The sequence below is a fragment of the Dromiciops gliroides genome, chromosome 2 (assembly GCF_019393635.1).
Source record: "Dromiciops gliroides isolate mDroGli1 chromosome 2, mDroGli1.pri, whole genome shotgun sequence".
In the NCBI taxonomy this organism is placed as follows: Eukaryota; Metazoa; Chordata; class Mammalia; order Microbiotheria; family Microbiotheriidae; genus Dromiciops; species Dromiciops gliroides.
This window is the reverse complement of record NC_057862.1, coordinates 614,825,899-614,841,991: the sequence shown is the minus strand read 5'-3', so window position 1 is coordinate 614,841,991 and position 16,093 is coordinate 614,825,899. Positions and strand designations below refer to the sequence as shown.

Genomic DNA, 16,093 nt, shown 5'->3' with positions numbered 1-16,093 from the left:
GCATGTTGAATAGCCTACTTACCCCTAGGTTATTTTTGAAAGAATAATGTGAATTCTTCATTTATACTGAACATCTAATTGTTTCTCTTACACTTAAGCTCAGTTTTTTGAAATCTAATTTGGGATGAAAATTGTCTCTGATCCTCAGAACATCATTCCAAATTATCCTTTGATTTTTTTTTTTATAAACATCAGTAATAATGTTGTTCTGTTTTGAATATGAAGAGATTTTTTCCCTTGCTGCCTGAAAAATTTGTGTTTTAATTCTGAAATATGACCGAAATGTTTCTTCGTGAGTTAACTTGGATTTTCTTTTTTGTGGTTCTATGAATCCCCTAGGATCTGTATTTTATTACATGCTTCCAATGTTGCTGAGAAACTTTTCCATGTGATTACTTGATAGTATTCAGCTTTTGTTTTTGTTTTCCATTATTATTTCCTGGAAGGCATATATAATCCTTAAATCATCTCTTCATATCCTATCTTCAAATGCAGTGATTCTTGTCACATATTGCTTTTGTGTGTTCTTTTAAAGTTCGTTTTTCCTTTTTCCATTGCATTTTTTGCATTCTCATTCTGTAATTCTTTTTCTGAGAAGATCTTTTGTTCTAAATTCCCTAGTCTCTGCTTAGACTTTCTGATTCTTCTGTTTCATAGCTCCATTTAGGCCCTCATTTCTTCTACATGTTCACTTAAATCTGAACTATTCTGAAGAAATAACAATAGGAAAAACACACTGTGCAGTTTAGGACTACATTACCATGGCACACTGCTGCCACCTAGTGATAGCATGCCAAAATTACAGTGAAAGTAACTGAAACCTATAGTCTGGAAAATCCAAACATTCCATTTTAAAATTTAAAAAGTATTTGTTGAAACTTCCAAGGCACAACATATTAAACATTTAATATAATTTGATATACATATTCATTAGTGACTCTAAATATGCTCCAGAACCATAGTCATTCATATTTACAAATTCCTTTACAATTTACAAAGCAGCTTCATCACAACCCCTGTGAGTAGTGAAAATCAGTCCCATCTGTCAGAAGAGTATACCATTTATTCAAGAGAGGCAATAGCAAAGCCACAAACAGACTATGGACAAGAATGACCTATAGTAAAAACTGTTTTAACATATAAATATACTTTTTCAGTGAATTGTCTCAAAGAAAAACAACTGCTAATAAATAGGAGCCATTTTCTAAAATTTATAAAATTTTTACATCTAAACTGTTGTTATCATTTAACAATATTACAGGTTACAAGGAGTTTAGAAATTGGCAGAGACTCTCAAGTAGAAAATTCCAAATGACCTACTTATGAACAGGAAGTAGCTTGGCCTCGAACTGACCTAGCAAAGTTTTAAAATGAAGATATTTGACTACTAATGAAAATGCCAATATAGAAATCCCTATAAATAATTACAATTTATCAATAAAAGCACTACCGGTCCACCAGAAAGAAAAAAAAATCTAACAACATCCAGTATCACCAAGTCTTTGAAATTATCCAAAAAGAGCAACAACTAGCTTATTTTTTTTAACAATCATAGCAATAGCTAGCATTTATATGGCACATTAATGTTTGCACAGCCCTTTCCCCATGGTATCTCATTTGACCCCCCACAGCAATCCCATGGCATGAGTGCTATTGATATTTCCATCTTGGAGACGAGGAGGGCAGCTGGTGGTACAATGCATAGAGGGAGAGTCCTGGAGTCAGGAACACCTGAGTTCCTAGCTGTGTGACCCTGGCAAGTCAGCTTCCTCATCTGTAAAATGAGCTGGAGAAGGAAATGGCAAACCACGTCAGTATCTTTGCCAGGAAAACCTCATATGGAGTCACAGTGAGTCGGACATGACTGAAAAATCAATGAACAACAACAGAGAAGGAAAATGAGGCTGAGAAGTGAAGGCACTTACAGCTAATAGGAGTCTGAAACAGAATTCAAATTCAGATGGTTCAGTGAACTATGAAAACTGATACAGATGCAAAGACAATTTGGGATGAACCACAGAACCTGTAACCAGGAAGCTTGGTCAAGACCTGTGATTTTTAGGAATGAGGGAAATCTGGATGACTAAACTCCATAAAGCTACACAATGCTTGGTCTTAGAGAGTTGTGTGAGGCACTGAAAGCTTAAGTTGTTTTCCTCTGTTCAGCTAACCAGGATAGATCAGAAGAACTTAAGAGTCCAGGTCTCCTTAACTAAGTAACTAAGAAAAATCTTGTATCCACTATGCCATGCTGCAATGAGAAGAGCTTCCATATTAAATCAACAAAGACTTTAATATTCAGTGACTTCGGGGAAGCTAGGTGGCGCAGTAGATAGAGCACCAGCCCTGGACTCAGGAGGACCTGAGTTCAAATCCGACCCCAGACCCTTGACACTTACTAGCTGTGTGACCCTGGGCAAGTCACTTGACCCCAATTGCCTCACCCAAAAATAAATGAATGAATGAATGAATGAATGAATGAATGAATGAATGAATGATTCAGTGACTTCAGTACAAAGAATAAGTAGAAGGTAGAAATATAGTGAAAGCATTATTTAGCAGGCCATAGGCTTGTGGACCATACAAAAACCTGTGCATATAAATATGTGCACAACTACTTTTTTCACTAAGAGAATTAGAAGTCACTGTGCTTGGTAAGCACTTAATAATACAAATAATGAAATTCATTGGTTTTTTTAAAAACAGAAACAACTATTTATCGATGTGGAAATCATCCATGTACAGTCAGGCAACTAACTTTTTAGAGCAAAGAGAAATCATTATCAAAGTAGAAGAATACATATGACAGGACAAAAGGATTCAAGTAAAGCATCTCCAATTTGGTCTGTCTAATTTAGGTTGATGTAAAAAAAGGGGGGAGGAATGAAGAAAAGGGAAGATAGTAAATTAGAATCTCAACTTTTCCTAAAGAAGTTTAACTTTTATCAACATTCTCACAATGAAGAGATCAAGAGTCTAGAAACATCTTCTGTCAAAAAATACCTGACCTTCCTTGCCAAGTGGTTGCCTTGCAACTGTAATGATTGGAATGATGCCACCTACTGGAGACTTGCTGTGGGAAAGCTCCACCATGAGGAAAATGCCTTAGAGGGATTGTGGCTTTTCCTTGGCATCAGGAAATGACGTTTGCTCATGGGTGCTGTCTATCAAGGCTACCAGCCAATCAACTTGAGGAGCCTCCTATTTTCTGGGAGGAGACAGGAAGGATGAAAGGGAGACTGCGTGGAGAGCTCTCGCGCTTTTGGGTTCCTGACTTGATGGTGATGGTGGCGGCAGAGGACTTCACAGGAAATTTGAGGAAAGATAGGAATGCCAGGCTGTTGGAATTCTGTTCTCAATCTTTTTCTTTCTATTTTTCAATAAACCCTTAAAAACCTAAACTCATTTTATATCAGTGATTTTAGTCAGTTTCCCCCAAAACTGGGGGAACAGATTAGAATCCACATTTAGAATCTTAAATTACACACAACCAAGTGCAATAATAACAATAACAACATTTATTATATAACACCTACTATATGCCAAGCACTGTGTTAAGCATTTTATGGCTATTATTTCATGTGATCCTCATGACTCTGCAAAGTAGGTACTATTACTATCCCCATTTTATGGACGAGGAAACTGAGGCAAACAGAGGTTAAGTAACTTGCCTAGAATCACAAGTGTCTGAAGCCAGATTTGAATTCGGGTCTTCTTGACTCCAAGCCTGGTGATCTAGTCAATCACTAAGGCACCTATCTGCCCCTACAAGTTTAGAATATAAAATCATTTATAAAAGTAAAGAAGAGATTTAATAATGCCATAAGTTAATGAGAATAAAAATTTAACTTGTAAAAGTATTTTTTTAAAAAATGTCTTCCAAAGCTCTATTTCATCCTAGGCAGCAGAAGAGTTTTCAAATGATGATAATGCATTTTTAAACCTGATTATTCACTAATAAGTAGCGGGTAGCGGGAAATCCATTTTTAAGTTACAGTATGGCTAGTATAAACATATTCTAAAAGGTAATCTATTTTGTAATTTTATTATTCCCAAAAATTCTCCCCAGAACACTTACTAGACTGAAAAGTCTATAGATACTATCTCAGCCTAGCCAGAAAACTGAAAAACTGTGGGAACTTGGGCAGGGGGCAGTCAGAGCAGACCTTCTTAAACGTTTTCCACTTGTAACCTCTTTGCACCTGAGAAATTTTTATGCAAATGTAGATAGCCTGGTGTATAAAATAGGTATGCATAATCTTTTACTGTTGCCAAATTTTTCACAATCCCCACAATTCAGTTATGAAGCCCCATATAGAGTTAGAGGATGAGGATGCATCTGAGTCTGAAGCAAAGGGGAACACAATCTGACCTGCCCCCCTATAAGTTACTTGGGACAGGGTTAGAGTAGTGAAAAGTGAATTCTGCAGTGACCACGGAAGTTGAGCGTTTTGAGCTCCAGCCCTGGAAATAAACAAACCATCGAAGTTGAAGAAGTCAGTAAGCAATCACTTAATCTCAATCTCTCCTTGTCTGTCTTCTAATCTCTACTGCCTACAAACATGTCTGTGTATTCCCCCATCCTGAAAAAAACCCCTCACTTGATCCTTTCATCCCTGCTATGGCCCTATATTCAATTGCCCTTTGTGACAAAACTCCTTGAAAAAGCCATCTACAATAGGTGCCTGTGCTATCTTTCTTCTTCCTGTATTCTCTTCCGCTTCCCTGCACTCCACTCCCTGTTCCATCCCTTGCATCCATCCCATCCCATCCCATCCTGTCCTTCCAGTTCAGTCTGGGCTTGTCCTATCCAGCATGCCACCCCCACCCCTTCTTTCCTCTCCTCTCCTCTCCTCTTCCCTTCCCCTCTCCCCATACAATTCAGCTTCCGACCTTTCCATTCCACCAAAAATACTCTGGACAGACCAATGAAATCTTTCTTAGCTGCCAAACCCAATGGCTTTTTCTGTCTTCCTACTCAACCTCTCTGCAGTCTTTGACACTGTTGCTCACTCTCCTTTAAGCTCTTTTCTGGCTGCTGGGACACACTTTCTCCTAGTTTTCCTTCTACCTAAATGGCCTCTCCTCAGCCTCCCTTGTTGGATCCCCTCTAACTGTAAGTAACTGTCCCTCGGGGTTCTGTCCAAGGCTCCCTTCTCTTCTCCCTCATCTATTTCACCAGCTCCCAAGAACTTAGCATTTCTAGGCTGACGGTCCTCATTCTCAAATCTACCTCTTAGCCTCACCTCTGTTGACATCTAAGCTCACATCTCCAACGGCCTTTCAGACACCTTGAATTGGATGCATGTCTAGTACACATGTTCAAAACAACTCATTATCTTTCCCCCTAAACTCTCCCTCCCTCCTGCCTTCCCTAGTACTGTGGAGAGTAACACCATCCTCCCACTCCTTAGGTTCACAACCTAGGAATCATTCTCAGCTTCTTGCTGTCTCTCATCCCCACATCCAATCTTTTGTCAAGGTCTTTAATTTCACTTTTTTGGGGGCGTGGGGGGTGGGGCAATGAGGGTCAAGTGACTTGCCCAGGGTCACACAGCTAGTGTCAAGTGTCTGAGGCTGGATTTGAACTCAGGTCCTCCTGACTCCAGGGCCGGTGCTTTAACCACTGCACCACCTAGCTGCGCCCTTTAATTTCACTTTTGCAACATCTCTCCAATATGCTCTCTTCTCTCCTCTGACACTGATACTACTCTGGTGCAGGCCCTGATCACAACATACCTGGATTACTGCAACAGCCTGCCAATGGGTCTGCCTGCCTCAAGTCTCTCCTCACTCCAATCCATTCTCCATTCAGCCACTAAAGTGATTTTCCTAAAGTGCAGGTCTAACCATGTCATCCCATAACTCAATTCCAGTGGCTTCTTTTCACCCCCCCCCCCCCCATAAAGCACAAAATCCTCTGCTTGGCATTCAAAGCCCTTCATAACCTAGTCCCCTCCTACCTTTCAAGTGTTCTCATACCTTAGTCCCTGGCACACTTTTTTTTTTTTTTTTGGTGAGGCAATTGGGGTTAAGTGACTTGCCCAGGGTCACACAGCTAGTAAGTGTAAAGTGTCTGAGGCTGGATTTGAACTCACGTCCTCCTGAATCCGGGGCCGGTATTCTATCCACTGCGCCACCTAGCTGCCCCTACATATTCTTTGATACAGTGACATTGGCCTCCTGGCTGTTCCAAAAAAAAAGACCTATTAGATTGTGAGTTCTTGAAGAGCAGGGACTATATTTTGCATCTCTTTGTATCCCTATGGCTTAGCAGAATGAATGTTACATAGTATGTGCTTCCTAGATGTTTACTGATTGATTAAAAAGGAAAAGAATAATCTTAAAATCACCCATGAACTCAGGAAGAAAAATCCAAGTCCTAAATCTAGAGCACAAGTAGATAAAATCAACAGAAAAGAACAGAAAATCATGTGGAAAGATGAGTAACAAGACTCTCAAAATCTGCAAATATCTTTAAGTAAATATTGCAAGTCAAAAGAAACCAAAATGATGAAACTCAGAACCCCTGGATTCCCCAGATAGCATGGAACTACAGCAGGATGTTCCAGAATGGTTCAAAGACACATATTATAAGCTTAAGAGGAGAATTTTGATGAGAACAAATTGCATAATTTATGGCCAGCACAGTAGAAATAATTAGCAGAATAGAAAAACCTGAATTCTCAGTGGCAAATAGAAGCAAAACAGAGTATAACAGATTGGAAATACAAATATGCTGAAGTGACAGACCATCTTGAAGAAAAAGGGAAAGCAAATGTTCAAACATGATTTCTATATAAGCAAAACGCATTGCTCTCAAAGACAACTTAAGGATGAACTAGTCAAAAAACCTGAATACAACAACGAAAGACTAAATCCAAGAAAACTGCCTAAAGCTGTGAATACCGACAACCAAGCACCAATCAGGCAGCTCAGTGGTGCTGGGTGGAGAGTCCTGAGCTTGGATTTAGGAAGACCAGAGTTCAAATTTGCATTCAAACAATAATAGCTGGACATGTCACTGAACCTCTGCCTCAGTTTCCTCACCTGTAAAATAGAGATAATAATAGCACCTATCTCTCAGGGTTATTTTGAGGATCAAATGGGATATTTGAAAAGCACAGAACATTCTGTCTGGCACAGAGTAGGCACTATATAAAACTCATTCCCTTACATCCAACAGTCAAAAGAATGTACAAAACATCTCCAGCAAACAAAACCAAACCTACCCAATGCTTCAAACTCCAAAGTACACAGAGTTTAAATTTCAAAATTCCAGTTACAAACAACCAATCTGTAAGCATCCAGGAGAAAGACCTTAAAACATAAAGAAAAGCAAACCTGAATAACCCCCAAAGTATTTTGTAGCCACTGGAAATCACAGAAGGGAATGGAATAATGTATGCTGAAAAACAAAGGAGTTAAACATGCAACCCAAAATGATGTACACCCTGCAAACCTGAGTCTAAACATCAATGAAAAAAGATAGGCCTTCAATAATATAGGCACTTGAAGTAGTCTTACAAGAAAAAAAAATTCAACGTGAACAGATTTTTTTTTTTTTTGGACTTACAGCAAACAGAAATATAAGAAAGGCAAATAACTACAGCTATCAAACAAAGGAAAAATAACAAAATATCTAGAAATTCTAGAGACTATTAAAAGAAAAAAAAAGATTGAAAACCTAGAAAGAAAAAGACACCTATTGGGTTAAAAAAATAACAGAGGGTTCATTAAGAGATTTCTTTCTAAAGTCCGCAATGAAATGAAGATTAAAGGGAAATGTAAAGAAACAAGAGAAGTGATGGTGGGAGAGCAAGCCTAAGCCAACATGGACTGAACCCTTCCCAATCAATATATTTTATGGAACTAAACTACAGAATGAGAGAGTGCATAAAGGGGGAGAATGGAGGCGGAAGGTAGAGCACAATGCGTTATGGATCCTAGTCAACTCCATAGTAAACAAAGAAGGAAAAATAACTGACTTCCAGCAGGAAAAGGAGCTACACAAGAATGGGTGAACCTGCAAAGGCAGGGAGGGATAGAACTAAGGGAAAGAAAACACTCTAGCCTCTTGCCTCAAGAAAATCAATTAGACCTCTGAGGGCAACTGACACAGAAAGGTTGAAAGTGTATGGATAGGGGGCAGCTAGATGGCGCAGTGGTAAGGCACCAGCCCTGGATTCAGGAGGACCTGAGTTCAAATCTGACCTCAGACACTTGACACTTACTAGCTGTGTGACCCTGGGCAAGTCACTTAACCCTCATTGCCCTGCAAAAAACAAAACAAAACAAACAAAAAAAAAGAAAGTGTATGGATAATGAGAGCAGATTTCATGACGAATGGAAGAGAAAATGATCATGGCTAGGGCAGAAGGTAGAACTGGACCAAACAATAAGGGACGTGAAAAAAATTCTTCCACCGTGGGACACTACTTTTGTCCTCATTACTTACTTCAGGAATTGACACTTCTAAGAATGAAGCACAACAGAAAAAAAAAAATGAGGGGGCATTATCTATAAGGCAATAATAATGAAATTGTTTAGATGAGTGTATATAAATTTAATATGATAGAAGTTGTGATTCCACAAGGAACACAAAGACACTAAAGAAGGAATAACTCTAAAGACCATGAATCAAAGAATAAAAGTTTATTACTGACAGAAAGGAAGGGAGTTAATGAAGGGAGCATTGTGAAGAAATCCTTTTTAGAAAAAGGCAGAAAAGAAGTTGGAGGAGAGAGGGGAAGGATTTTGAATTAAACTGAGAGAGAAAAGGAAAAAAGAACTATATAACTAAATGGAAGAAGGAAAAAGCAATCAGTAAATTAACTAAATCCTCAGAACTATCAGAAGAGGATTGACAGAGATGGAGGAGTTGAAGGTAAAAGGAAGAGAGCTCAGAGAAATAGGGTTGTTTTAAAAGCATATTATGCAAAAATAACTGTAGGGTCAAAATATTATCTGAAAAGAAGTGAAACAACAAAAAAAGAAAAGGTAACTAGAAATTTTTTTGGAGAGAGCTATTAAAGGTATATCAAAAAAATCTTCAATTTTAATAAAACCCTGTGCGACACGCACGCTGATCCCTGAATTCAATAATATGAGTACTGCAATCTATCCACACCCCATCTGGTGTAATTCTTGTCCAAATTTTCCCATAAATCCTCCGAAGAGGTTCTATCTAATGCAATGAATGCATTTCTCTAGGAATTTTAGCATTTCTTTAGATACTTTGGGCTATTATCCTTTACTATTATTTCATATGACCAATCCACTTCTCCTGATTACTAATTTCATGAATGATTCTTTTTAGGCCAGTTCTTACATGCAAGTCATCACTGGCAATATGCTAAAACCTTTTTATACCCATTATGACAATGCTGATAATAATAATAATAACTAAAATAACTTATATTTATATACCACTTTAGGGCTTGCAAAGTGCTTTACAAACATGATCTCATTTTATTTTCATATCAAGCCTAAAAGGGAGGTACTACTTAGTATAATAACATAACCACTTTGGGGGGGAAAAAAAGGGGGTTTCAAGATATAAGTGACTTGCCCAGGGTCACATATCTAAGCATCTGAGGCTGGATTTGAACTTAGGTTTTCCTACCTCTGGGCCCAATGCTCCAATCCACTGCAATACTGATTCTTTAGATTGTGCTGTTTGGTGACTTGTAACCATATAGCATAATTGAAAAAAACACAAAAACACACCGCCACCCACTAGTCTTAAAAATAAGACTTTTTCTGTTAGGGAGCAATAGTTCATAAACGAAATGCAAACCAATCTCATTCTCTTCACTGTCTAAGTGCAGTGCCCATCCAAGATAGAATTAAGGATGCATTAACTCGAGGGATCGCCCAGCCAGTTTGCCAATGGGTGTTCCTTTACCCGTTTAATTCTTCTGGTGTGGATTGTGAGGCCGACGTTTATTAAGGAGGCCCTGTAGATTTCTCATAGTTGATACAATCAGCATAACGCCACCCCCAAACAGAAACATCCAGAGGACCTCACTATTTATAAGGAATCTGTCTTCAATTTGATCTGACTGTGGCAAATACACTAAGTAGGCAAGCTACGTTAGCCTATTTTTGCTTAGCTTCAGGGATATTAATGCTGAAGAAATTATCTCTATGCTGCATCTGTCAGGCGATCAATAGGATTTTAAGTACAGTCCCTGTCTGCTTTAGGGTTATGCTTGCTCCAAGGAAAAGCCTATGTAAAAAAGAGAAATATATTTGTAGGTTAGCCATTAGAGGATTAGTTCTATATCTATGACACCATGAAATAAATATTTATATACTAAATAGAAAATCATCATCTAATAACAAGTTTATCCTATTAATTGGAAAGAGGAAATATTGGTCTTGTATTAGGTGATAAACTATAAAAAATATAAAAGTCTAATCAACTTTAAAAAGTGAACTCCCAAACAGTATTATTCACAGAAAATACTAAAGGAACAGAGGACAATGCAGCATCTAAGAATTGAAATCCAGGAATTTTAACATAGCAATCAATCTAATCTCCTCTCAATAAGTAAATTTTTCCTTAGGTTCCTAAGGAAAATCACCCAATTTTTCTCAGCTATAAGATCTAATTTTGTTTTTTTCTACCTTCCACTTAACTTTCATGATAAAATGAGAGCTATTTCACCAAAAAATGTTGGGGGCAGGGGCAGCTAGGTGGCACAGTGGATAAAGCAGCAGCCCTGGATTCGGGAGGACTTGAGTTCAAATCCAGCCTCAGACACTTGACACTTACTAGCTGTGTGATCCTGGGCAAGTCACTTAACCCTCATTGCCCTGCAAGGAAAAAAAATACTTAACCCTCATTGCTCCACCCCACCAAAAAAAAAAAAAAAAAAAAGTTGGGGGAAGGGGGAGTAGGGGAATGACTGGTTGACCTGAAAAAAAAGTCTAACATTTAAAATATTAATAAAAACATAAGATTGGACCATTCATTCATGGGAATCTAGCTGACTAAAAACTATCCTTTGGGGGCAGCTAGGTGGTGCAGTGGATAAAGCACTGGCCCTGGATTCAGAAGGACCAGAGTTCAAATCCCGCCTCAGATACTTGACACTTACTAGCTACATGACTCTGAGCAAGTCACTTAACCCTCATTACACTGCAAAAACAAAACAACAAAAAACAAAACAAATACCAACAAAAATTATCCTTTATACATGATGTTCAAATCAAAAATTTTTATGAAGCCTCCTGATGTCAGAGCTAATATGTTTTACTTTTTTTTTTTAATCATATAAAGCAACTGTCAAACTCAATGTAACAAATACTAAACCTCTGAGCCAGGTATTAATAGTCTCTTAAGTTTGCCAATAGTATGTTGAATAATAGCATAACCTTCAATTCCCATCAAAACTAAAAACTGTATAACCGACAGATTGATTATATGAATAAGTTATGACAGTACTAAATAAGCCATGAGAATGGGCACTAGCATAGATGTAGAACTCACCATAGGCAGCTACAGAAGAAAAAAAGGAATCAGGACTTAAATGAGAAATGAAGTTTAGTCAAATAGAGTTAAGAATGGACCAAACTATTAGCTATATGGCCAAGAGCTAAAAAAAAAAAGACAGCCGGGAGGAAGTAAATCCTGAGCACTAACTATGGAAAAATGAGATACTAATACACCACACATTTTCTGTTATGAGTTTTAACTTTAAGAGAAAATTGTTAAGTACATCAAAGTTAAAAATTTAGTCCATATATAAGCTAGTTATGCTTCATAGTTCCTATTAATCCCAGAGCTAATCATCTCACATATGTTAGTAGTTCATAAGGAGGATCAGTGAGAATATGTAATCTAAAAATACATTATTAATATTTGGGATGGTGGTGATCTTAACATGAATGTTTTCTAATGAGGAATGGAAGAAGTGTCATCACACATACTTTGTTATATCAATTGACACTTGATTTAATCAATAGGGAGACTAGCATACATCCTTTCATCAACTGTCTAGAAGGTCTATCCCATATATTGGAAGTTTTTTCTAAGTTTTCTAAATTCATTACAAGAATAACAGAGTAGGGGGCAGCTAGGTGGCGCAGTGGATAGAGCACCGACCCTGGAGTCAGGAGTACCTTAGTTCAAATCTGGCCTCAGATAATTGACACTTGATAGCTGTGTGACCCTGGGCAAGTCACTTAACCCCAATTGCCTCACCAAAAAAAAAAAAAAAAAAAAGGAATAACAGAGTAGTGTAGCAGAGATAGAACATATGCAGATGTGGGACAATCTGGGTTCAAGTCCAGACACTGATACATACTGTCTGTGTGACTCTGGGTAGGTCACTCAATCTCTTTCAATGCTATCTATAGGCAACTAAAATGGTCAATTTCAGAGAAGGTGCCAACCTGTATTGGAAGAGGGAGTGTTCTATACAAATGAATCCACAGCCCCAGTTCCTATCCCCTGTCCTTATAACAATCAGATCATCTATGTCATCCCTTGCTCATGTATGACTTACCTACTTCCTTTTCTGGTCATAAATGTTTTTGATGTTTTCTTATAAGGCAATTATCAAACTCAAGTTAAAATAAGCAACATCACAAGCCTGCTTAAACCCTCTGTATTGTCTTTCCATTGTACTGTGCTTTGGATAACATGCAATTTGGATTATTCAGTAATTGTGGGGTTCTAGGATTCAGAGCCACCCAGAATCACCAGGAGAATATTGGTAGTAAAAGGTTTGGGTTTGAGGTAAAGAGATTAGGATCACTGAAAGTGCTATGTGATTCCTCTAATGTAATCCAGTTCATTCTGTCCTGCACTACCAAAATATATGCTGATGCACTAATTCAATAGGCTCTTTATTCAAGTGTCTCTCATAATCTGGGCAAATCTGAATTCTTATTCACTTGGTTTTTCCTTCATGAATTCTAGACTAATCATTTTGTGTTGTTATGAATCTCATTGAGGTGGCCCTATGGTGCACTGTTGCTCAAAGCAATTAGTGCAAAATCATCTGGCCTCAGGCATTTACTAGCTGTGTGACTTGACCCTATTTGCCTCAGTTCCCCATCTGTAAAATGAGCTGGAGAAGGAAATGGCAAACCATTCAGGTCTCTTTTCCAAGAAAACCTCAAATGGAATCACAAAGAGTTAGACATGATTGAAAAACAATTGAACAGTAAAACCTCAGTAAATGTTCATAAACAATTCTCAAATACTTAATGAGATATCAAGCAGATACATAGGTTGGTAATTAATATTTTCTTGGTAACCCCCTTTTTCTGTAATAATATAATCTGTCATTTTTTCCAATCCTTTAGAATCTTCTGTGAGATACAAGTATTGAAAACAGATTACTGAATATCTTTAAATTTGTGTTCTTGTCTGTAGTGAATGCAGTAGATCCAATTCTATTTCTGCAGCTTGTGCTTATTTGCCTTAGTGTTTTTCCTTCATTGCTTTTGAAGAGTCACATCTTGCTCTAATTGTTATTTCTATAAAATTCACATTTTCTTTAAGGCTTGTGGAACTTTTCTTCTGAACAATTATATACTTTGATAATCTAATGAGTACAGAAAATTTCTGAAGCCAAGAATCTTAGAACAATTTAAAGAGATCACGCTAATAGAATGTATACACTAGACATTCAACCAAACATATACAAAGAATTAGCATTTGACACACATTTAACAAAGAAAAACAAGGGGAAAATGGAGCCCACACTGACACCATCACCAGGGCTGCTGCTGCTGCTGCTACTACTATTACCACCATCACCGCCTTTTATACAGCACATACCATGTGCCAGACACTCTATGTACTGTGCTACTAGCTGGCAGTGAAGAAAAGGAAGAACTGTATCATTTTACAAAGGATCTGCTTTGTTTCACATCTACCAAGAAAACTTAAGGGAAAAGGGCAGTAATCCTTTCTTTTCTTGGCAATCCCTTATTTAATTCTCCCTTCTTCCTCACCTCCAAAAAAGCAAAACCCAAAACGAAATAAAAACTGCAATCCTTATAACAAATAAACAGAGTCAACCAAAACAAATCCACACATTTGCCATGTGAAAAACACCATGTAGGGGGCAGCTAGGTGGCACAGTGAATAAAGCACCAGCCCTGGATTCAGGAGGACCTGAGTTCAAATTCGGCCTCAGATGCTTGACACTTACTAGCTGTGTGACCCTGGGCAAGTCACTTAACCCTCACTGCTATGCCCCTCTCCAAAAGATATCAATAAAATAAAAAAGAAAAACACTATGTCTCATTCTGTATCTTGAATCTCTCATCCCTATTTCACTAGGTAGGTAATATGCTTTCACATCAGTACTCTGAAGCTGTGGCTGGTCATGGCATTGATTGGAATGTTTAAGTTTTTCCATATTGTTTTCCAATTGATAAATATCTCTGAGACCAACCCTTTCATAATTTCTTACAGCACAATAATATTCTATCTTATTCATACCATAATTTTTTCACCTGTTCCTCAGTTGTCTCCTGTAGCAAAAAGTGCTACTATAAATATTTTTGTACATAATCTCTTTGGAGTAATAATCTTCTTAGTGGTACCATTTTTGGGTCAAAAGGTATAAATAATTTAGTGAATTTGTGTGTGATTCAAAATTACTTTTGAGAGCAGACTGACCAATTCACAGTTCCACCACCAGCGAGCCAGTGAACTTGTATTCCCACAGCTTCCACCAACAAATGACACTTTCATTACACTGATTTCTATCTGGTTCAGTCTAATTTTGAAAAAGTCCTGCTACTTGAGTTAATTTTTGCACATTCTGTACTCACCTGTTTATTCTGTTATTCTTTCCTCTTAGAAGAGGGGTTCAACCTAAGATTCAAGGATAGACTCTTCAGAGGGTCTATAAACTTAAATGGCAAGAAAAAGACATCATTTCTTTTGCCTCTTTTTGTATTCCCAGCACTTAGTACAGTGCCTGGTATACAGCAGGCACTTAATAAATGTTTATTGACTGGTCTATGTTAGAACACATATTCTGCATGTGCTGCACTCCAGGGTCAGGGTTTTCTGGTCGGACCCCTTCTCTAGTGCCCACAGGCTTCTGATTACCCCTTTGTAGAGACCTAGGCTGGCAATAAATATTTCTATTTGGATTTCTTTAAAAAATTTCAATTTGGTATTCTGTTTCTTATCCTTGATGGAACAGTTATTAGATAGCTGGGACTTTCTGCTTCCTTTCACTCCAAGATCTCGAAGAACTACATACTACTTTTAACAAGGCTTTATAGGTAATGCTGTTTTCACCATGACAGCAATAGGTCTATCAGAACCTTTGACAAAGTTGTCCATATTTTCTAGTGGTTTGGAATGAGATAACATCAAGTGATATGTCTAGTTGTATGAAGTGTGTGCCAAGGCCACAAACCCAGTATGTCAGCCTGAAATTGTTCTGTTACCCTTGGAAACCCCCACTTAACGCCAACTGTAGTTAGTAGTAAAATTACCTTTCATCATTTATTTGCCCCATCCCATGAGTTCAATGACATTTAAGTAATGCTAATCACCCCAACCGAGATGGCTCCCTCCCTCCTAAGTGCCAAAACTATACCCTAATTGATACCGTCCATCTACTCCTGGAAGAATTAACTGGCTTCCACACCTGTTTCTCACATATCGCCTCTTACTGGGGGCCACTACACTTCACGTTTTGGACTGCTCTATTCACATTTATTCAGGTGAAGAGTCAATGTCTGGACAGAAATGAACCCTGAATTAGGATCTTCGGCATGATAATCTCTACTATCATCAGGAGGAGACCAGGCTGCCCTACTTCCCACTGCAAAATGTTTTATAACGACTCAGTCCACTCATTTCACAAACCCTTATATCAGACCATAGGATCACAGATCTAGAGTTAGAAGATCTAGTCCAACTTCCTTTCTTTTATATATGACTAAAATGAGTCCAAGAAACGTTAAGTAACCGGCCCAAGGTGACAAAGGTATTAAGTGCTAGAGTTGGGATGTCTCTGCATAACAGTTAAGACCAATATTTTCCCCTGTTTATCCCAGTTCCTGCCATCAATAACTAGCATGGTGACTCACAGCATGTACCACA

General features: G+C 38.0%; 1 protein-coding gene across 4 annotated transcripts in view; it reads right to left on the bottom strand.

Annotated features, from left to right (window-relative positions):
- MAP4K3 (mitogen-activated protein kinase kinase kinase kinase 3) overlaps positions 1–16,093 on the bottom strand; it is a 195,150-nt gene that overhangs the window by 117,314 nt on the left and 61,743 nt on the right. The window lies entirely within an intron of this gene.